The sequence below is a fragment of the Sus scrofa genome, chromosome 16 (assembly GCF_054392235.1).
Source record: "Sus scrofa isolate SSC_HxYL_T2T_F1_AM1 chromosome 16, Sscrofa_HxYL_maternal_Yorkshire_Landrace_v2.0, whole genome shotgun sequence".
Classification (NCBI taxonomy): Eukaryota; Metazoa; Chordata; class Mammalia; order Artiodactyla; family Suidae; genus Sus; species Sus scrofa.
Genome location: NC_139398.1, coordinates 23024661 through 23037562, shown reverse-complemented (window position 1 = coordinate 23037562; position 12902 = coordinate 23024661). Strand labels below are relative to the sequence as shown.

Genomic DNA, 12902 nt, shown 5'->3' with positions numbered 1-12902 from the left:
GGCTAGACTCACTTGATTGTGGTAGGGTTGCTTTTTAAGTCTGTGGTCTGCCATGTATGGCTACACTAAGATGGCTCAACTGAAATGGCATATGTCTTCCCTATGCAGTATCAATTAACCAAAATATTGTATATTTATAACATTTCACATGTAAGAATTGGCAGAGGGCCCCTCAAGAGCAGGTGGGCAAACTCCAATATTCAAGCACGTTTTAAGCAATTACTTCTGTCATATTTGCTACTGACCATTGGACATACCTTGACACATGTCCAAGACAAGAATCAGAGTGGATGGAGACCACTGAATGAGTGGACACAGAAAGATGTGAATGAAATGGCAGCCATGACCATTGCAATCTACCACGGTTTTAAAATTTACACCATCGCCAAATATTGCAGCTATCTTTCTTTCATTTCTTTTTTTTTTTTTTTTTTTGGTCTTTTTGTCTTTTTTGTTGTTGTTGTTGTTGTTATTGTTGCTATTTCTTGGGCCGCTCCGGCGGCATATGGAGGTTCCCAGGCTAGGGGTTGAATCGGAGCTGTAGCCACCGGCCTACGCCAGAGCCACAGCAACTCGGGATCCGAGCCGCGTCTGCAACCTTCACCACAGCTCAGGGCAACGCCGGATCGTTAACCCACTGAGCAAGGGCAGGGATCGAACCCACAACCTCATGGTTCCTAGTCGGATTCGTTAACCACTGCGCCACGACGGGAACTCCCTTTCTTTCATTTCTGCTCCCTCCTTCCTTTCCTCTCCTCCTCCCTCCTTTCTCTCCTTCCTTCCTTATTTCCTTTCTTCCTTCTTCTTTTTTTCTTTAATTTTATTTTCTGGTTCCCATAGCTTTATTTAGCACCTTTACTGATTTAATCCTAGCATTTAATTTGCCATGTAATTTTTTATTTCCCTTGTGCTTAGATTACTAAGATTTCAGCCAATTAAACTTTGCTTTTTACTTTTCCCTTTAGTTGGCTTTATGTATAGCAGACAATTTTCTCTATCAGTGAATGACTTATTCTGAATAAGTTCTTTATACATAACATGGGTGCGGGCATGACTTTTCCCAAATCAGCATGTAAGAAATAAATCCTGTAACTACCTCCCACTGGGAACCATTAAACTGCTATCACAGTAGTTCAGAGTCAGCTTTCTCGCCTGTAATATTAAAGATCACCCTCATTCCCTGAGGAATATCTTAAGTTGGGTACTATCTCTCACTTGGCAACCATAAGTATCAGCTCGTAGCAAAAATATTTTGAAACACACTCTCCAATATACCCTGTCCTCCTTTTACCATATGGGCTACAGCTCTTAAGACAAACTGTGTCAACACATAATTAACCTACTAAATGGTAAGTGCAGGGAAGAAATGTAGTTAAGTATAGTAACAAATTTGACGTTTTAGTAAACATATACTGTATTTCTAAACACTGAAATAGCAAAAAAAAAAAAAAAAGAAAAATGATATAGGAGAAATTTCAAACTAAATTAATGTCCCCAAAAGGGACATTAAAAAAGATATTTGTTGAAATTGTTTTACAAATAATTTTTTCTTCTCTCATCACCAAACAATACCAATAACTAAACACTAAATTTTGATTAAGCAGGTTTTTATATTAATCCTGTACAACTACACCACTAGAGGAATCTGGACATGGGAGATTTCATACTGCTGATTAATTAATTTTCTTCATTGTTTCCTGAAAATATAACCTATATTAAAAAAAAAAATTCTGAGATATTTGTAGTGTATATTTGTCATCCTCTACTTCAGCTGATTTTCCATGAAGGCAAAGGCAATTCAACGAGAAAAGGTAAGTTGCTTTTTTTTTTTTTTTCAGCAAATGACATTGGTAAAATTGGATATCCTCATGCAAAAAGATGAATTTAACCCTTACCTGGCATCATGCAAATTTTTAGACTCAAAATGAGTCATACTTCAAAGTGTAGTCTAAAATATTAAAACTTCTACAACTCAACAGCAAAAAAGCCAATTACCCAATGGAAAAATGGGCAAAAGACCTGAATAGACATTTCTCCAAGGAAGATATGCAGATGGCCAACAAGCACATGAAAAAATGCTCAACATCCCTGATTAATAGAGAAATGCAAATCAAAACTACCATGAGATACCACCTCACACCAGTCAGAAGGGCCATCATTAAGAAGTCCACAATTAGCAAATGCTGGAGGGGCTGTGGAGAAAAGGGAACCCTCCTGTACTGTTGATGGGAATCTAAGCTGGTACAACCACTACAGAGAACAGTATGGAGGTACCTCAGAAATCTATACATATAACTACCATATGACCCAGAAATCTCACTCTTGGGCATATATCTGGACAAAACTTTCCTTGAAGAAGACACATGCACCTGCATGTCCATTGCAGCACTATTCCCAATAGCCAAGACATGAAAACAACCCAAATGTCCGTCAACAGATGATTGGATTAGGAAGATGTCATATATACACACAATGGAATACTACTCGGCCATAAAAAAAGAACAAAATAAGGCCATTTGCAGCAACATGGATGGACCTAGAGACTCTCATACTGAGTGAAGGAAGTCAGAAGGAGAAAGACAAATACCATATGATATCACTCATATCTGGAATCCAATATAAGGCACAAATGAACGTTTTCACAGAAAAGAAAATCATGGACTTGGAGAATAGACTTGTGGTTTCTGTGGGGGGGGAGGGAGGGAGTGGGATGGATGGGGTGCTTGGGGTGCTTGGATAGATGCAGACTATTGCTGTTGGAATGGATTAGCAATGAGATCCTTCTGTGTAGCACTGGGAACTATGTCTGGTCACTTGTGATGGAGCATGATAATGTGAGAAAAAAGAATGCATACATACATGTGTAACTGGGTCACCATGCTGTACAGTAGAAAATTGACAGAACACTGTAAACCAGCTATAATGGAAAAAAAATCATTATATATTGAAATAAATAAAAATAATAACATGGAATTTTTCAAAATTCAAAAAAACATTTTTGCACTTCAAAAGACACCGTTAAGATTAAAATTTGAGTGCAAATATTTGCAAATCATGTTTTTCTTAATTTTCAAAATGTGCAGGAAAATCTTACAATGACCAGGAGACAAATTCTAATTAAAAATAAACAAAAATTCGAATGGACATTTCACCAAAGAATATGTGTAAGTGGCTAATATTTACATAAAATCCACAATCTGTTCTTCACTAAATTGTTATAATAAGAAAGATAGACAATACACACAGTTGATAAGCATATGGGAAACTGGAACCCTCTACATTTTACATAAACTGGTATGGTCACTTTGAAAAACAGTATGGCAGTTTATTTATTTTTAAATTAATAAGTGTAACATTTGAAAAAGATTCCATTCCTAGAAATATTTCCAAGAGAATGAAAACAAAAGACTTGTACTTGAGTCAGCAACATTGTTTATAACAGCAGAAAGTGGAAAATATCCTAAGGTTTATCAACTGGTGAATGGATAAATAGAATATGGTGTAAAGAAACAACAGAATACTATTTAGCAATATAGGTGGAATGAATTACCAATGCTATAACATGGATGAGACTGAAAATATTATGCTAATTTAAAGACATCAGAACAAAAGACCACATGTTGTATGAGTCATTTCTACTGAGGCAGATGAATGGTTGCTTGGGTTTGGGGTAAGACAGAATTGACTGACTCCAAACTGGCACGAGGGATCATAATGGGTGATTTGAATATTTTAAAATTGGACTGTGGGAGTTCCCCTCACAGCACATCAGAAACGAATCCGACTAGGAACCATGAGTTTGCAGGTTCAATCCCTGGCCTTGCTCGGTGGGTTAAGGAGCCGGCGTTGCTGTAAACTGTGGTGTAGGTCGCAGATTTGGCTCAGATCTGGCATTGCTGTGGCTCTGGCGTAGGCCGGCAACTGTAGCGCCGATTAGGCCCCTAGCCTGGGAACCTCCATATGCTGCAGGGTGCAGCCCCAAAAAGACAAAAGACCAAAAAAAAAAAAAAAAAAAAAAGTTGGGTCGTGGTGGTGCTTATACAACTGTATAAATTTATTATGTCATTAAATTGTACATTTAAAATGGGTGGAATTTACAGTCCGTAAGTTATAATTCAGTACAGGTGTTAAAAGTAAAAGATATCAGAAAGTGGGTATATTTTCAAAATTCATCTGTCAAGGAAATGAGAATTAGCATTAGCATATGTATTATTGATCATATATTAGTAGAAAAACTAATCTTTTCTCGTTTAAAGCCAGTCACAGTTTATACCACATAGGACGGAGCAATAAGAATAAAACGATTATTTTTCCTTTCATAATGTGAATTTTAGCGTAAGTATTCTAACCTTTCCTATCATTCTACCATTCTGCAAATATGAAATTGTTCAGGGCATTTCTATTATCAGGGGAACTTTTTTAATTCTTACACAGATGACTTTATCTTTCCATTATTCCAGAGTTGGAAGTTTGACTTTAAGCTGTTACCATCTGCCATTGAGTATCATTTTGCCCTCTGAAACCAAGCAGTCCTAGTTAGATGCTTATTCCACATGGAAGTATGTAAGTTAATAGTGCTTTATTTTTGCTTTTTTTTTTTTTTTTTTGGCTTTTTAGAGCTGCAGTTGTGGCATATGGAATTTCCTAAGCTAGGGGTGAATAGGAGCTACAGCTTCCAGCCACAGCCACAGCCACAGCCACAGCAAATCCGAGCTGCGTCTGCGACCTACAGATCCTCAACCCACTGAGTGAGGCCTGGGATAGAACCTGAATCCTCTTGGATACTAGTCATGTTCCTTTCCACTGAGCCACAATAGGAACGCCCCAATAGAGCTTATTTAATCAAGTTCTTCTTTATATTCCTGGAACTTTGTGAACAAGTATTATTTCTTTTTGTCTGAACTATATTTCTAGTCATTTCACTTATGATTGTTTTTGATTTTTGGTAATCATATCTTACTTTAATCATATAGAGCTTATATGAAATAAAATTATTGTTTATTCTTACGCTTGATGCTATTCAGATAGTTCTTTATCACCAATGACTTTGTAGATTTGGATAATACAATAGTAAAGAAATTTGCATCCTAAAATTTATTTTGTATTGCAGTGATTTCCAGTATCCCTTAAAAGTTTTCTCTAATCATCTTTTTATTGCAAATGGAATACAATTTGCTTGGCTATTTATCAGAAACTATGCTTCTCCTTGGATGCCCTTGGTAAATATGCTAACTCTAAATGGGCTATATATCATGTCAAACCCCCAGATAACTTACTGGAGAGTAGTTTTCACATTTTGTTCAACTAAACATCCAGTAAGTTCACTCTAGAACTGAATTGAATGATGACGGTGTTATAGACTTCAAGTCCCCTCCACGGAGATCAAACCTAAGAGCCTCTGGCCATGTCTCACTGTGATGCTACTTCCCCCACCTTGATTAGCCTGGGCTACTCACTCCCTGCTAGAGAAGAAATAGCACCCATTCCTCAGGAGCCACTGTATAACCTGTTCCCCATGCAAATTAGGTATCCTGCCCAAGACCAATCAGAAGATCATATTCCCTATACAAGATCAAACAACACTCAGCCGTTAGGCTCAGCCCCTAAGCACAGATATAGGGGGCTGGGGCAGGAGAAAATTGGGTTGCCACTCAGGTCTGCCTGGGGGTGGGTATAAGAAAAAATAATAAAGTGTCAGGCCCTCCTTTTTTTTTTTTCTTTTTCTAGGGCTGCTCCCGCGGCATATGGGGGTTCCCAGGCTAGGGGTCTAATTGGAGCCATAGCCACTGGCCTATACCAGAGCCACAGCAACTTGGGATCCATGCCGCGTCTGCGACCTGCACCACAGTTCAGGGCAACACCAGACCCTTAACCCATTGAGTTAGGCCACGGATCGAACCCGAAACCTCATGGTTCCTAGTTGGATTCATTAACCACTGAGCCACGACGAGAACTCCTCAGGTCCTCTTTTTTAACCTGTGTGCCCGTGAGTTCTCTCTCTTTCTGCAAATGTACTTTCACTTTGATAAATTTGTAAAACGTCCCCCATTCCAATGCTATGCTACGGAGAAACGTGAACCAAGACTCTATCACATTAATAACAATGTTACAAGTATCTTTGTACTGCGATGATATATTTTTATGTCTTTATTTTGTTGTTGTTTTATGATGAAGCACACATACATTTTTCCCTAGCTCAAGATTTTATTATTTTCAAAAGCAGTCTTGGGACTTCTGTTTTAGCCCTCCAGTCTCAATGCTGAGTAGGTGTTATCACTAAAAAAGGGAAATGACCTTTATTTACCTACCATCATCATATTTTTTTTTTCCCACTGTACAGCAAGGGGGTCAGGTTATCCTTACATGTATACATTACAATTACAGTTTTTCCCCCACCCTTTCTTCTGTTGCAACATGAGTATCTAGACATAGTTCTCAATGCTATTCAGCAGGATCTCCTTGTAAATCTATTCTAAGTTGTGCATCATATGTTTTTTAAATTTCAGGGCCAGCACAACAAAGGAGGTGGAAACACTGTGGCTGCCTGTCAGCCTCCACAGCAGCCACTGCCGATGGGAGATGCGTCTGGGAGCTCACCTCCTCTTAATATTCTATTTCATTTATGAATTAAACGTTAACAAAGATTATCTGTGGTTGGGTCACAACCGTCAAAGTTTCCTGAATGAAATCTTAAGCCGGCCCCCATATACAGAGGGCAGAGAGAGAAAGGGAGGTAGTCACACCTGATGGGCAGGTGCCAGGTTTAAAAAACTTCCCTCACCTGCCAGAATCCTCAGAGTTTACACAGAGGCCTTACCTGGGTTGAGCCATGCAATCTATCCATATGGTCTCAGTGCCACACTGCTCTCTCAAAGCTGCTTCCTTGAAGTGGCTCTCCCTGTGTGAAATGTCCTGAAGATAAAGGAGGGGGTGAGGAACCTGAGAGCAGAATCCAGCCTGAGGGTCAGCCAGAGGTCACATCCTCTGCATGACCTTCTTGGACTCCGGTTCCCCGGCTTCTTAAGGCTGGAGTCACTGTATCAGAGTCATTCTGTGTTGCTGGAACAAACAAATGACATACACAGCTAAAAGACCAAAGTTTCTCAGTATTTGTTGGACCTTATACACCAATAGTCAGGAAGGTAAATCTGAGTGTAAGCGATGATTTGGGAAACACCTCAATTTTTTCTCTTTTTTTGCCCCCCCACCTATATATAGTTATATAAAAACATTATTTCGCCTTTCTATTGTTCAGTTTCATTGGCACATATTTCGTCATAAAACCTAACATTACAAAAAGGGCTAAAATATATTTTCTTTATTTAGATATCTTAAGGAAATAATAAAAACAAATAATAAAGTTACTAAACCAATTAAAAATAAATGGATTATCACAATACTTATAGAAATTAAAACTACTTAAATGGAAAACAGGAATATTGATATAAAATACAGTATAAGTATTTTCTGTTAGTAATCCAGTTTTGAGTATTTATACTCCTGGAGGATATGACATTAAATATATATTATAAAAGCTACTAATCAGGAAATAAGTAGATTTTACTTAAAACTAATATAATATCTATAAGGGAACTATTTCATTATCAAACTATATTGTTTAGAGTCACAAAACATATTTATTCAATAAAAAAGACTTTATACCCTTTACAGAAAAAATTATAAAACATATTTGAATTTTAAAGTATCATTTCCTATATCAAATATTTATGTGAGATTTGGTTACAAATTTAAAATCTTTTAAATTTATGGTAGATATAACTTATAGGCAAACAGAAATATAAAGTTGTCAAATAGAAAAACATTATTCAGGTTTTTGGATTTATGTTGTACTCCTGAACTATTAACATACGCTTGAGTTTCTAAAGTTCATATGCTCTGATAGCAGTAAAAGTTAACATATTTCATATATTATTTTATAATTATTTTGCACCATTTATTTGTTGCATTTGTTAATGTTGTCATTCTTACCATAAAATTGACACAGGAATTTAATTATACCATGGATTGTCAAACTATTTTTCTTATTTAAATTTTCTCTGTAAAAATGACTTTTGAGTTAGTTCCATCTTCTCACTACAAGAAATGCTAGCTCCAGAATTCCCAACATCAGGCAATAGCACCAATATTTCTTCAGTTATTTAAACTTGAAAATTCAGATCGATGTAGGATATCCTCCTGTGCATTATCATCTCTATTTGGAAAATCATGATATCTTATAATTTCTTGTTTCAATATTATTTCAAATTTGCATTTTTATGTATTCCTTATTTGTCTTAATCTCTGCCCTAGCCATCCCTGAATAATGATACTTATTTCATAATGATGCCTATTCCTTGATTCCCAGAGGATTAAAAAAATAAACAACTCAATTTTACAGCTGCTATAGTGTATGCTAACTTAATATATTTATTAATTTGCCACAAGTCCTAGGCCCCGACTGGACTAGTTCATATAAGCTTCAAGCCTGAATGTGTGAAATTTTCTACCTATGCAAGTTATTTTATTAGAGCTCCCAGTTTAAACCCAGCTATATTTTGTTTTCTTCCCAAATAACCATAGAACTTGTCAGTGTTGCCTATGTTTCTTGTATTTCTCATTTTTTTCTTTTGGCCATGCCCATAGCATATGGAAATTCCTTGGTCAAGGATTGAACCTGTGCATAGCCATGACCTGGGCTACTGCAGTGACAATGCTAGATACTTAACCTGCTGCACCACCAGGGAACTTCTTGCATTTCTCATTTTCATATATTCAGTAATCCCCAGATCTGTTTCCAAAATATACCTAATCAGAGTTTTTCCCTTTGTGGGGATTAGCTTGTGGTTAGGAAGGTGAATGGTGGGATTCTATTGTTTGATGCAGCTTACATGCTAAGGAGAAATTATTATTATCAAATTGTGCTTAGCTCAGTTTTTTAGGCAGATGTGATTATGCAAAAATTGAAAAAGACATCAGAATGAGATCCACTGAGTATGAACGATGATACTGATCCTGATCCTGACACTGTCAGTGTGACCTTGAGCAAAAGACAGTTTTTATCCGAATATCAGTTATATCATCTATAAAATGATGAAAAAAATAGCTTGTGGGAGTTCTTGTTGTGGCTCAGTGGTAACAAATCTACTGGTCCATGAGAGTTCAATCCATGGCCTCACTCAGTGGGTTAAGGATCTGGAGTTGCAGCACATGAACGTTCCCAGGATAGGGATCGAACCAGAATTACAGGTACCAGCCCATGCCACAGCCCAGCTGCGACCTACACCATAACTCATGGCAACACGGGATCCCTGACCCACTGAGCAAAGCCAGGGATCGAACCTGCATCCTCATGGATACTATTCAGATTTGTTTCCACAATAGCACGAGGGGAAATCCCCACAAAATTTAAAAAATTAGTTTCTTTCGTACAAGGGCTGAATCCCATGTACAATTATAATCAAAACAGTGAGAAAATTATTGAAGTAGATGTGATCTCTACCTGTTTGCAACTCTGCTGAGTGCAAAGTTCACTGTTTTCTCATAAAGGCTTCTGTTAGTTGAACCTTTTCCTTTTTAAACATTACCTTTATTTCTGCCCCAAATGTAGATGTATTTATAATCCTTAGACAAAACGGGATTTCATTTTTTAGAATATTTAGTTTGTATATAGTTGTCGGTGGAAAAATATGTAGTTGCTGTAATTTTTGAGTGCTGAAGACTTTTTCAATTATCTCCAGAGACTATAGCATTTACTAATTTGCATTCACGATTCACCCTTAACCCAATGCAATGTGCACTGTAGAATTCAACAATTATTTGTTCAGTGGATCATGAAAATATCAGTCAATTCATGAGGGAAAAACACTGTTTCTTAATAATCAAGGCTTTTTCCACCATTGAAATAAAATCTACAAAACTGCTGTATTCAGATTTTGTATTCATATGGCAATAAAGAAATATTAGGAAAGTATTAGATTTTAGCGCTTATGAAAATGAGTTCTGGAATTCAGCTGCCGTGGTTCAAACACTGACTCCACTGATTACTATTTTTATGACCATTATATGCTATTTAACTTCTCTGTGACTTTGTCTTCTCATTTGTAAACTGGAGAAAATAATATTACTGCCTTCACATATGTGATGAAAATATAAGTGAAATATTTATCCCTATACCTGACATCTAGTAAGTGCTCTGTGAACATTAGTCCATTTATTATTGGTAATAGTGGTTGCAGTGTTTTACTGTTTTTGGATGACTAGCCACATTTCTTATTTCCTGCTATATTCTGTGGTAGTGGATTTTGTCCAGGTTTTTTTTAGTTTTTTTTTTTTTTTTTCGTTTGGCTTCTTAGAGCCACACTGGTGGAATATGGAGGTTCCCAGGCTAGGGGTCCAGTTGGAGCTGTAGCCGCCAGCCTATCCCACAGCCATAGCAACATCATATCAGAGCTGCTTCTGCAGCCTACACCACAGCTCATGTCAATGCTGGATCCTTAACCCACTGAGTGAGGCCAGGGATTGAACCTGAGTCCTCAGGAATGCTAGATTTGTTTCCACTGAACCACAGTGGGAACTCCAGTTAGTTTGAATCATCAGCTAACCCTAGAGAATCTGGGTGTCCTGCCTTAATACAAATCCTAGAATATTTGAACTCACAGTTCTGCAGATTTATCTTTTCCTTCTGCCCCTTGTTATTGATATAACTGTTTTCCTAGGCTATCAGATGACATGTTTACACTTTCTGGACCCTCTGATTTCAGTTGCAGCTGAAAAAGACAGATGCATGCTGTAGCGATCCCCTTTCCTGCTTATGGTGAATCCCTCAGATGAGGAAATCCTTCTCTGCTTACTGCCCTCAGACTCATTTCACACTGAGAAGAATAGTGGAAATCAGAGTTCCTGTTATAGATCAGTGGGTTATGAACCCGACTAGTATCCATGAGGATGCTGGTTCCAATCCTGGCCTTGCTCAGTGGGTTAAGGTTCTGGCTTTGCTGTGCCTGTGGCTTAGGCCTGTGGCTGCAACTTCTATTTGACCTCTAGCCTGGGAGCCTCCATAAGCCTCAAGAACTACCAAAAAAAAAAAAAAAAAAAAAAAAATGATGGCAGTCACCAAGCCTACATTTGCATGTATCTTGAAAACAGGAGCAGTTTAGATCAATTAGAAAAGGTGGTTTCTGGTCTTTTGATGGGAAAGATATTTAATTAAGTATTTTTTGATTCATAGAGATATTCTATAAACTCTGAAATCCTAGTGGAATCAAGCCATGTTTCTCACGGTGGCTTCTTTGGGTCAAGTCCCTTGACACTGGCTCTGGAGATGACCTAGTAAATAGGACTTTGATTTATCTTCTGCCTTATACAAGCAAAGAAACATAAACCCTAAGATTTAAAACACTGAATATTTTGATTTTTAATTCTCTCTACTGTCTACATCCAGAATTTAATAAAAACCTCTCAATTACATAATTATATTTTTTTCTGCTCAAAATCATTTTAATTTAACCATAAGTACTATGTATGAAATGGTGAAACAAAGATAAAGGAAATGTCATTTTTACCTGAGACATGCCAACCACCCTCTTTTCCTAGTTTCAGGATCAGAGAGAAAATGGGATAGAATGCATTATTCTTCAAAATAATCACTGGCGCTTCTCATGCTTCTCTTCCTTTAGGAAGGTTATGCATCTCTGTCACATTGACATCATGTCACATTGACACCACACTTAGTGATGTGTCTGTGATTTTCTTTGGCCAAGGAAATATAAACAGAAGAGCTGGATGTCACTTCTGAGCAAAAGTTATTGTTGTTTTTGTTATTTGAATGAAATCTCCTGGTTTCTATGTCTCCTTTCTTTTCCTGTGAGATTGGAACTGTCCTATCAGCCTGAGCGGTCTTGGATTAAAGAAGTTGTGAAGCAAAGCTATAGCTCACTAAAGAGACAGAGATACTTATTGAGAGAATGCAACAAGCATCCAGGAAGGAACTTGAAATCTTAAATTAAAACAATGACAATTATGGTAAAATAAATGATAAAATGAGGCTTTTAGTGATATTTTGGAAATCTAGTTGATAGAACTTGTTGATGAATTGTGTGTAGGTGTAAGGTGGCAGTACTTGAATTCTGGCCCATATTGCATCATGTTTTAATTTTCCACAGACTTGTGATTAATTTTCCTTTGTTTACTATCTTTATAGCTCTCCCTTGCCAACAGAGTAATCTTCTTATAATTTGATGATATCATTCCTTTTCTAAACAGCCTTCCATGGCTCCCTATTGCTAAGGAATTAAGTTATCTTCTTATCCTTAATTATCTTTCATACATTTTTAATATTCATTTCCTACTTTTCAGGGTATTCCTTCCTTAGAGAAACCCTACTTGTTTTATTATTCTTCTCCCAAAAAATGATTTTTGTGTTCCCAGTTAAATGTCTTGTCCCAGTCATCATTTTTGCTTTAGTACTCATTTTTCTTACCTCTAATTAATTGTACTTATGTTTCAATCAAGTTACATTAGGTTCACGTGTGGTAGCATACAATCTCCCCCACCCACACACATCTCATTGGCTTACAAATAAAAGCTTTATCACTCTCTCAAGCTTACATGTTCATCTTGGGACAGCTAAGACTTCAGTTTTCTCTTCATTTAGAAATCGAGGCTGATAGAAAACCTCTACATGATGTGAGACAAACCTTTATTTGTTCTTAAACAATCTGCTGAGAAGAGATAACATTTTCTAAAATTTGTCTTTTGAAGCAAGTCAAAGACCAAGTCTGGAGGGAAGAATCATGTCCCTCCTTCATGGTGGACCTGCAAAAATCTCTACAAAGTGCACATTGATATAATTTTCCACATCATCATCTTTGATCTTTTCCAAATCCCACTGATTACATTAATCT

General features: G+C 37.0%; 1 long non-coding RNA gene across 2 annotated transcripts in view; it reads right to left on the bottom strand.

Annotated features, from left to right (window-relative positions):
• The window catches only part of LOC146395465 (uncharacterized), a 134470-nt gene extending 127575 nt beyond the window's left edge, over positions 1-6895 (bottom strand). For both annotated transcript variants that reach the window (XR_014831627.1, XR_014831626.1), the window contains exon 1: positions 6818-6895. This is a non-coding gene — a long non-coding RNA (uncharacterized LOC146395465). The remainder of the gene's footprint in view (positions 1-6817) is intronic.
• Positions 6896-12902: the final 6007 nt, after the last annotated feature.